Source organism: Salvelinus fontinalis, chromosome 34 (assembly GCF_029448725.1).
Source record: "Salvelinus fontinalis isolate EN_2023a chromosome 34, ASM2944872v1, whole genome shotgun sequence".
Taxonomy (NCBI): domain Eukaryota; kingdom Metazoa; phylum Chordata; class Actinopteri; order Salmoniformes; family Salmonidae; genus Salvelinus; species Salvelinus fontinalis.
Window position 1 is genome coordinate 19843025 of NC_074698.1, and position 9809 is coordinate 19852833.

Consider the following 9809-nt stretch of genomic DNA (forward strand, 5'->3'; position numbering starts at 1 on the left):
AGATCTTTTAAATCAACAAAAATATGTCTACAAGCAATTGTTACAGCAACAGGAAAATAGCTTCAAGAGCTTTGTCCAATTATTGGTGGACTCAGCTAACAAAAGAATGGACGATCTGACCAGAGAGGTCCAAGACCTTAAGAACAGTTTGCAGTTCTCCCAGGGAGAGGTGGATGCTCTGAAAGAGACTTGCAGCAAGTTGACAACAAACTCTAAGTCTATGCGAGATGACATCAGCACTGTCTGTGAATCATTATTACAAATGACTGGGGAAACAGACTAGAAGGACAATCCAGGAGGAATAACATTGTAGATGGCATACCAGAGTCTCCACATCTGACCTGGATATAGTCTGAGGAGAAAGTGAGCAATTATTTTTTTACTGAAAAGCTGCAGATGGATCATAGGAAGATTGCGGTGGAGCGAGCCCATAGGTCTGGAAAACCTGTAACCAGCTCAGATGACAGACCCAGGCCGATAGTGGTCAAGTTCCTAAGGTTCAAGGACAAGATGGCTGTTCTGGAGAGAGACAAAAACTTGAGAGGAATCATCTTCCTCAACGAGGGACTTCTCTGAAGCTGTGTGCCAGAGGTAGAAAGAACTTATCCCAGCTATGAAAGCTGCCAGAGAGCGTGGGGACATTGCTTATATTGCCTACTACAAGCTCATTGTCCACCCTCCCTCCCAAAAGCCTGGGAGGAGTGAGAGAGCCAAGCTTCTGGGTCAGTAGCTTCGGCCCAACATAACACACACACACAGCAACTGACACAAGTGCCTGATTGACTGACACTATTAGCTAAACAATGTTTTAAATGAATTTTTTCTTCTCCACATATCTATCTCCGATAAGCTACCAAGGAAAAGGCTAAGAACAGCCCATATTATTATACAGTGCCTTCAGAAAGTATTCACACCCATTGACTTTTTCCACATTTTGTTGTGAAATTATGTTTTTCTATTATTATTTTTTTACAAATTAATTAAAAATGAAAATCTGAAATGTTTTCAGTCAATAAGTATTCAGACCCTTTGTTATGGCAACCCTAAATAAGTTCAGGAGTAAAAATTTGCTTAAGAAGTCACGTAATAAGTTGCATGGACTCACTCTGTGTGCAATAATAAGGTTTAACATGATTTTTGGATGACTACCTCATCTCTGTACCCCACACAAACAATTGTCTGTAACGTCCCTCAGTCTAGCAGTGAATTTCAAACACAGATTCAACCACAAAGACCAGGGAGGTTTTCCAATGCTTCTCAAAGAAGGGCACCTATTAGTATATGGGTAAAAAAAACAAAAAAACAGACATTAAATATCCTTTTGAGCATGGTGAAGTTATTAATTAGACTTTGGATGGTGTATCAATACACCCAGTCACGACAAAAATACAGGCGTCCTTCCTCACTCAGTAGCTGGAGAGGAAGGAAACCGCTCAGGGATTTCACCATGAGGCCAATGGTGACTTTAAAACAGTTACAGAGTTTAATGGCAGTGATAAGAGAAAATTGAGGATGTATCAACCACATTTTAGTTACTCCAAAATACTAACCTAATTGACAGAGTGAAAAGAAGGAAGCCTGTACCGAATAAAAATATTCCTAAACATGCATCCTGTTTGCAACAAGGCATTAAAGTAATACTGCAAAAAACATTGGCAAAGCATTAACTTTTTCCCTGAATACAAAGTGTTATGTTTGGAGCAAATCCAATATAACACATTACTGAGTACCACATATTTCTCTATTTTATTTTCAATAAATTTGCTACATTTTCTAAAAACATGTTTTCACTTTGTCATTATGGAGTAGTGTGTGTAAAAGAAATCTCTTGAATCCATTTTAAATTCAGGCTCTAACACAGCCAAACATGGAATAAGTCAAGGGGTATTAATACTTTCTGAAGGCACTGTATGTAGCCTTAGAAATAAGGTTAATGAAATTAATAACTTGCTAACATCGGATAACATTCATATACTGGCAATCTCTGAAACTCACTTACAGTACATGATTTATTTGATGAAAGAGCAGTAGCAATAAAAGGATGTAACATCTAAAGAAAGACGGGAATGCCTATAGGGGAGGTGTTGCTGAAAATTTTCAGAACCATATTCCTGTCAAACTTAGAGAGTTTTGTCGAAGTGTTGTGGTTGCAAGTTCCCCTACCTCATCTAAACCCTTTTCTTGTGGGGTGCTACTTTTCGCCACAAAGTGCCAACAATCAGTATTTGGATCATATGTGTGCAATGCTCGATATTGTGTGTGATATTAACAGAGAGATCTTTTTTCTCTCAAAAGGAAGCTTCTACCTGTGACTAATGCCTGTAATACGACCCAGGTTATCACTCAACCAACTACAGTGCATACAAATAGTGTTGGATCTGTTACATCAACTTGTATTGATCATCTCTTCACTAATACTGCAGAGCTTCGTTCCAGAGCAATATCAGTTACCATTGGCTGTAGTGACCATAACATTGACCACATTTATGTGCGCACAGTATTCCGGATAGTAGCTCATATCTCGCTTAAGGTCTTTATAGGTATAAGCCATTTACATGCACCTCTGATATCCCTCTAATGAGTATCCCTGTATCCATGAATAAAAATAATATTCCTCGTCTAAGTTCATATGGGTTAAATGGAATTGTAACTGAAATATGGACACTGACTGTAGGCCTACAACCTCTCACATGTAGCATAATATAATATTAACTCCTGTAGAATTATGCATTTCTTGCAGTGAAATTATACAACAAATTCTAATTTTGTCTTGGTAACAGGAGTGGAGAAATATGATTTCTTTCTTTCAGGATCTCTTGAGAAAATGCAAATGCCCATGTAATGTGTTATCTTTCACACTGTTATGCAAGCACACCGTATTTCAACCACATAAAATATGCACCCAAGATGAACTCAAATCTTATCAGAAACGTGTTTTGTCCTTTTCTCAGCTTTTAATTTCCTTAAAACTGGTCAAACCTTTTGCACAGGACCAATCTTTCTATCGTTTTGGAGTTATTGCGTTTTGTCCCCGGTCCCTAAACAAAACAGACAACTTTACTACATTACTAATGCATTCATTCTATCGATGTAAGACATTATTCTGGTGAGCACTACTTTATTGAATCTTCTGGGGCAGCAAGTTATGACCGAAGAGAAGCTGCATGTATCAAACTATAGTTGATAAACAAATGGCCTACCAAATGTCGGAAATTATAATATGGCCAGTGGTGATTTTAGCATGTAAATCTTGGTGTAGCAAAAACAAAAAAAAGTGCTATGTATGCCAGGAAAGCCTCAACACTAAACAATACATTAATTGCACTATACCACTGCTACACCTGACTATCAGCGGAGCCTTGTCTGGCAGTGAAACAGTTCATTCAGCCTCATTTACTGTCTTTAAAAAAAACATAGCTGATATGGCTTTTATCTATAATTTCTCTTCATTATTTATCTTCATATGACAAGGATTGAAAAGGATTTGCCAGTAAATTGGTGACTTGATTCATGATGACTGCTAGATAAGATTTTGAATGTATGATGTTGACATGATCAGTCCAATCAAAGCTACTGTAGATATAACGTGATTTGACGTCATTTTATCTGTGGCCACTGACCTTGAGCCTTCTTGGATGGACACTTCTAATGTAACTCTATGGCAGCCCTCAAGGAGCTAGAATTTTAGAGCTCTGCCCTTAGCCTTGGCAGTGACGTCGTGTCCCCATGACTGACAGAACACTGAGCCAATCACGGCGCAACACTCCGTATTTTCTGCTGGCTTGCCCCACCACAACAGAAAGCACTGAGCTAGGCTGAAACACCTGCATTTTGGAGCTTCCTTATTAAGAAAAACAAAAAAGAGACCTTGTTTGTATGCAGCTTTATTAACACAATGATATCTATATATTTTTTTAATTGTTTGCAAACTGACACGTATTAATGTAACGGATGTGAAATGGCTAGCTAGTTAGCATACTGTTACATTAATGCCAAAATAACATACAAAACAGGCAAGCCTTTCTTTTTACTTATTTTTTGCAAACAATGTGGGGCTCAAAACTGCCTTGAATGACAGGTCGTCCCTGAATATGGCCTACCAAATGTCGGAAATTATAAGCAGAAACTTACAGTAACTTAATTATAGTAGGCTAAATTATTAGGGTGGATCAAATTGCACAGGTAGCCTACTTTTTGAAGTGATTTGTTTAACAATCAGATGAAAACATAATGCATCACACAACACATATGATATGCAAAACTGAACCTGCCCGAACTGCAAAAACAACAATAAACGGGATCAAATTTGACATGCCACAGTATCCCGTTTTAGATCAGCATATCCCAGGTATCTAGCCCGGGTTTCTTATAACCGGGAAACAAGCTTTTTCAGGTTATTGTTAACGGTACATGATGTTTAAAAACAAAATACTTGAGTATCCCAAATAATAACGGGATATTGGTGTGAATGTAAAAGTGGTCCCTGTGTCAATAATAAGGAAACCCAAAGTGACAAAGGTTGGGCCTAAAGTAATTTATAAGAGATCATACAAAAATAAATATCAGCAATCTTTTGTTGAAATATGTATGTTGGTCTGATGTGTATGAGGAAGTGAATCCAAATGCAGTATCTGTAAAGTTATTCATGTATGCCAATTGTTGACACTGTAAATTGAAAAAGTTTGTGACTAAACTTAACAAAAAGAAGAAGAAATTATAATACCTAACCAATATAAATGACATAAAGCACAATGGAAAAAGACATTGGAGTACCTTAAATGATATCGTGGGCAGAAAACCCAATTCATCTCCATCGTTCATTGAAGTTGATCGGTAATTTATAACAAAACCTTTCAATATTGCCAATCATTTCAATGACTACTTCACTAGTAAAATGGTCAAACCTAGAAGTGAAATGACAACACTGAACAGTGAACCAATCATATTTATGTATTAAAGATCTAATAATAAAAGAGAAGGATTGCTGTTTTGAATTTGGTCAAGTTAGTGTGGGAGAGGTGGAAAAACTGTTGTTTTCCATCAATAATGATCAGCCACCAGGTACCGACAACCTTGATGGGAAAATATTGAAAACGGTAGCAGACTGTATTGCCACGCCTATTTGCTATATATTTAACCAAAGCCTAAAGTACTGTGTGTGTCCACCGGTGTGGAAGGAAGCTAAAGTAATTTCACTGACTACAAATAGTAAAGCACCCTGTAACGATTGTTCAAATATGTACAAAATAACAAAACGAACGAAGACAGAACTGAACTAGAGAACTTACATAAAACACGAAAGACGCACGAACAGGTACAGACTACAAACAAAAACGCTACAGTCCCGTGTGGTACGAACATAAATACAGACACGGAAGACAACCACCCACAAACAAACAGTGTGAACAGCCTACCTTTATATGGTTCTCAATCAGAGGAAACGTCAAACACCTGTCCCTGATTGAGAACCATATAAGGCTAATTACCAATGACCTAAACATAGAAACACAAAACATAGAATGCCCACCCCAACTCACGCCCTGACCAACTAAACACATACAAAAATAACAGACAACAGGTCAGGAACGTGACAGAACCCCCCCTCAAGGTGCGAACTCCGGGCGCACCCCTAAAACTCAAGGGGAGGGTCTGGGTGGGCATCTGTCCGCGGTGGCGGCTCCAGCGCAGGACGAGGACACCACTCCACCATTGTCTTTGTCCCCCTCCTTAGTGTCCTCCGAGTGGCGATCCTCGCCCCCAACCCTGGTCTAGGAACCTTCACACCGGTCCCCCCTAGATAACTCAGGACATAGAGGTAGCTCAGGACAGAGAGGTAGCTCAGGACAGAGAGGTAGCTCAGGACAGAGAGGTAGCTCAGGACAGAGAGATAGCTCAGGACAGAGAGGTAGCTCAGGACAGAGAGGTAGCTCAGGACAGAGAGATAGCTCAGGACAGAGAGGCAACTCCGGACTACTGGCAGCTCCGGACTGAGTGGCAGCTCCGGACTGAGTGGCTCATGACTGGAGGGCGGCTCATGACTGGAGGGCGGCTCATGACTGGAGGGCGGCTCATGACTGGCTGGCGGCTCTGGCAGCTCCTGACTGGCTGGCGGCTCTGGCAGCTCCTGACTGGCTGGTGGCTCTGGCAGCTCCTGACTGGCTGGCGGCTCTGGCGGCTCCTGACTGGCTGGCGGCTCTGGCGGATCCTGGCCGGCGGGCTCTGGCGGATCCTGGCCGGCGGGCTCTGGCGGATCCTGGCCGGCGGGCTCTGGCGGATCCTGGCCGGCGGGCTCTGGCGAATCCTGGCCGGCGGGCTCTTGCTGCTCATGGCTGGCTGACGAATCTGGCTGCTCATGGCTGGCTGACGGATCTGGCTGCTCATGGCTGGCTGACGGATCTGGCTGCTCATGGCTGGCTGACGGATCTGGCTGCTCATGGCTGGCTGACGGATCTGGCTGCTCATGGCTGGCTGACGGATCTGGCTGCTCATGGCTGGCTGACGGATCTGGCTGCTCATGGCTGGCTGACGGATCTGGCTGATCCTGTCTGACGGAAGGCTCTGGCTGATCCTGTCTGGCGGAAGGCTCTAGCGGCTCCTGTCTGGCGGAAGGCTCTAGCGGCTCCTGTCTGGCGGAAGGCTCTAGCGGCTCCTGTCTGGCGGATGGCTCTGAAGGCTCATGGCAGACGGGCGGCTCTGAAGGCTCATGGCAGACGGGCGGCTTTGCAGGCTCAGTACAGACGGACGGCTTTGAAGGCTCAGTACAGACGGGCGGCTTTGAAGGCTCAGTACAGACGGGCAGTTCATGCGGCGCTTTGCAGACGGACAGCTCAGGCGCCGTTGGGCAGACGGGCAGTTCAGGCGCCGTTGGGCAGACGGGCAGTTCAGGCGCCGTTGGGCAGACGGCAGACTCTGGCCGGCTGAGATGCACTGTAGGCCTGGTGCGTGGTGCCGGAACTGGAGGCACCGGGCTAAGGACACGCACCTTCAGGCTAGTGCGGTGAACAACAACAGGGCACACTGGATTCTCAAGGCGTACTATAGGCCTGGTGCGTGGTACCGGGACTGGTGGTACCGGGCTGAGGGCACGCACCGCAGGGCGAGTGCGGGGAGAATGATCAGTGCGTACAGGGCTCTGGAGACGCACAGGAGGCTTGATGCGTGGTGCCAGCACTGGTGGTACTGGGCTGGAGACACGCACCACAGGGAGAGTGCATGGAGGAGAAACAGGGCTCTGAAGACGCACAGGAGGCTTGGTGCGTGGTGCCGGCACTGGTGGTATTGGGCTGGGAACACGTATCTCAGGGCTAGTGCGGGGGGCAGTAACAGGACGCACAGGACTCTGGAGACGCACAGGAGGCTTGGTGCGTGGTGTAGGCACTGTCTTAACCAGACGGCTAGCACGCACCTCAGGACGAGTATGGAGAGCTGTTCCCAGTGACATTAACTCACCAACACGTTCATTCGGACGGATGCCGTGCCTCATGCACCAAACCAGTACATCCCTCATATCTTTCTCCTCCAATTTCTCCATTAACTCCAATACTGTCTCTGCGTCACTCCCCTCCAAATCCGCCCTCACCGGCTCCTTATGTAAAGCAGGAGGAGTTGGCTCAAGTCTCCTGACTGACTCAACTACATTCCCCGAGATCCCCCCAAGAATTTTTGGGGTTTGACTTGCGGGCTTCCAGCCTTGTTTCCGTGCTGCCTCCTCATATCGCCGCCTCTCCGCTTTCGCTGCCTCCAGCTCCGCTTTGGGGCGGCGACACTCCTCTGGTTCTGCCCAGGGTCCTTCTCCGTCTAGGATTTCCTCCCATGTCCATTCCTCCTTGCACACCTGCTGCTGTCGCTGCTGCCCGTTAACCCGCTGCTTGATCCTTCGTTGGTGGGTGGTTCTGTAACGATTGTTCTCCTCCTCTTCGTCCGAAGAGGAGGAGTAGGGATCAGACCAAAATGCAGCGGGTTTTGAAAACATAATGAATTTATTAAACGACGAAGACGAACACGAAACAACACTTGGAATGATTACAAAATAACAAAACGAACGAAGACAGACCTGAACTAGAGAACTTACATAAAACACGAAGAACGCACGAACAGGTACAGACTACAAACAAAAACGCTACAGTCCCGTGTGGTACGAACATACATACAGACACGGAAGACAACCACCCACAAACAAACAGTGTGAACAGCCTACCTTTATATGGTTCTCAATCAGAGGAAACGTCAAACACCTGTCCCTGATTGAGAACCATATAAGGCTAATTACCAATGACCTAAACATAGAAACACAAAACATAGAATGCCCACCCCAACTCACGCCCTGACCAACTAAACACATACAAAAATAACAGAAAACAGGTCAGGAACGTGACACACCCTTTGCTGGCTCTAACAGCTGCTCAATCAGTTTGATGCCTGTTCTTAGTAGACTGGAGAGAAATGTGTTTGACCAAATACAATGCTATTCTTCAGAGAACAACTTAACTACTGACATTCAGCATGCATACAGAGAAGACACTCAATTTGCACTGACTCGGATGACTGATGATTGGTTAAAAGAAATGGATAATAAGATGATAGCTGGAGCAGTATTGTTAGATTTCAGTGCAGCCTTTGATGTTATGGATCATAATTTGTTATTGAAAAAACTCTTGCTATGGCTTTACATCACCTGCCATCACATGGTTGGAGAGTTATTTATCCAATAGAACCCAGAGAGTATTCTTCAATGGAAGCTTCTCTAACATCAGATATGTACAGTGCAGTGTCCCTCAGGGAAGTTGCCTTGGGCCGTTACTCTTCTCTATTTTTACAAATGATTTGCCACTGGTCTTACACAAAGCTAGAATTACTATGTATGCGGATGATTCCACATTACATGTCAGCACCCAAAGCCAATAAGCTCACTGAAATTCTAAATAAGGAGTTACAGTCAGTATCAGAATCGGTGATTAATAATAAACTGGTCTTAAAAAAATCTAAAACTAAAAGCCTTGTATTTGGTTTAAAACATTGTGTAAGACGTAAACCTCAACTGGAGTTGTGCATAAAGGGTGTGAACATTGAGCAAGTTGAGGAAGCTAGATCCTAGTTATAACATTGGATGGCCAATTATCATAGTCAAGTCATATTGACAAAGTTGTTGTGAAGGTGGGGAGGGGTATATCTGTTATAAAAAGATGTTCTATGTTTTTGACACAAAGATCAACTGCACTAGTTGTTCAGGCACTGGTCTTGTCCCATCTTGATTACTGTCCGGTAATATGGTCAAATGCAACAAAAAAAGACCTAGCAAAGCTGCAGCTGGTTCAAAACAGAGAAGCACGCCTTGCTCTAAACTACACATACAGAACTAACATCAACAACATGCATGCCAGTCTTCCCTGGTTGAAGGCTGATGAGAGATGAACTGCTTATCTTCTAGTTTTTATGAAAAATATTACTGTGATAAAAATTCCTGATTGTCTGCATAATCAAATTACATACAGCTCAGACACCTACACATACCCCACAAGACATTCCACCAGGGGTCTCTTCTCAGTCCCAAGTCCAAAACAAATTTACGGCAACACACAGTATTATACAGAGCCGTGATTGCATTGAAATCCCTTCCATCTCTTATTACTAAAGTAAAAAGCTAAATTCTAAAACAACATCTAATGGCACGATAGGGACTGTGAAATGACACTCACACACAAACACACGCACACATAAACACAATCTAACACACACACAATCTACACACACATTATTCTTTAATTGTATTGATTGTATTTCATTGTATTTTAAATTTGTGTGACTGTTCT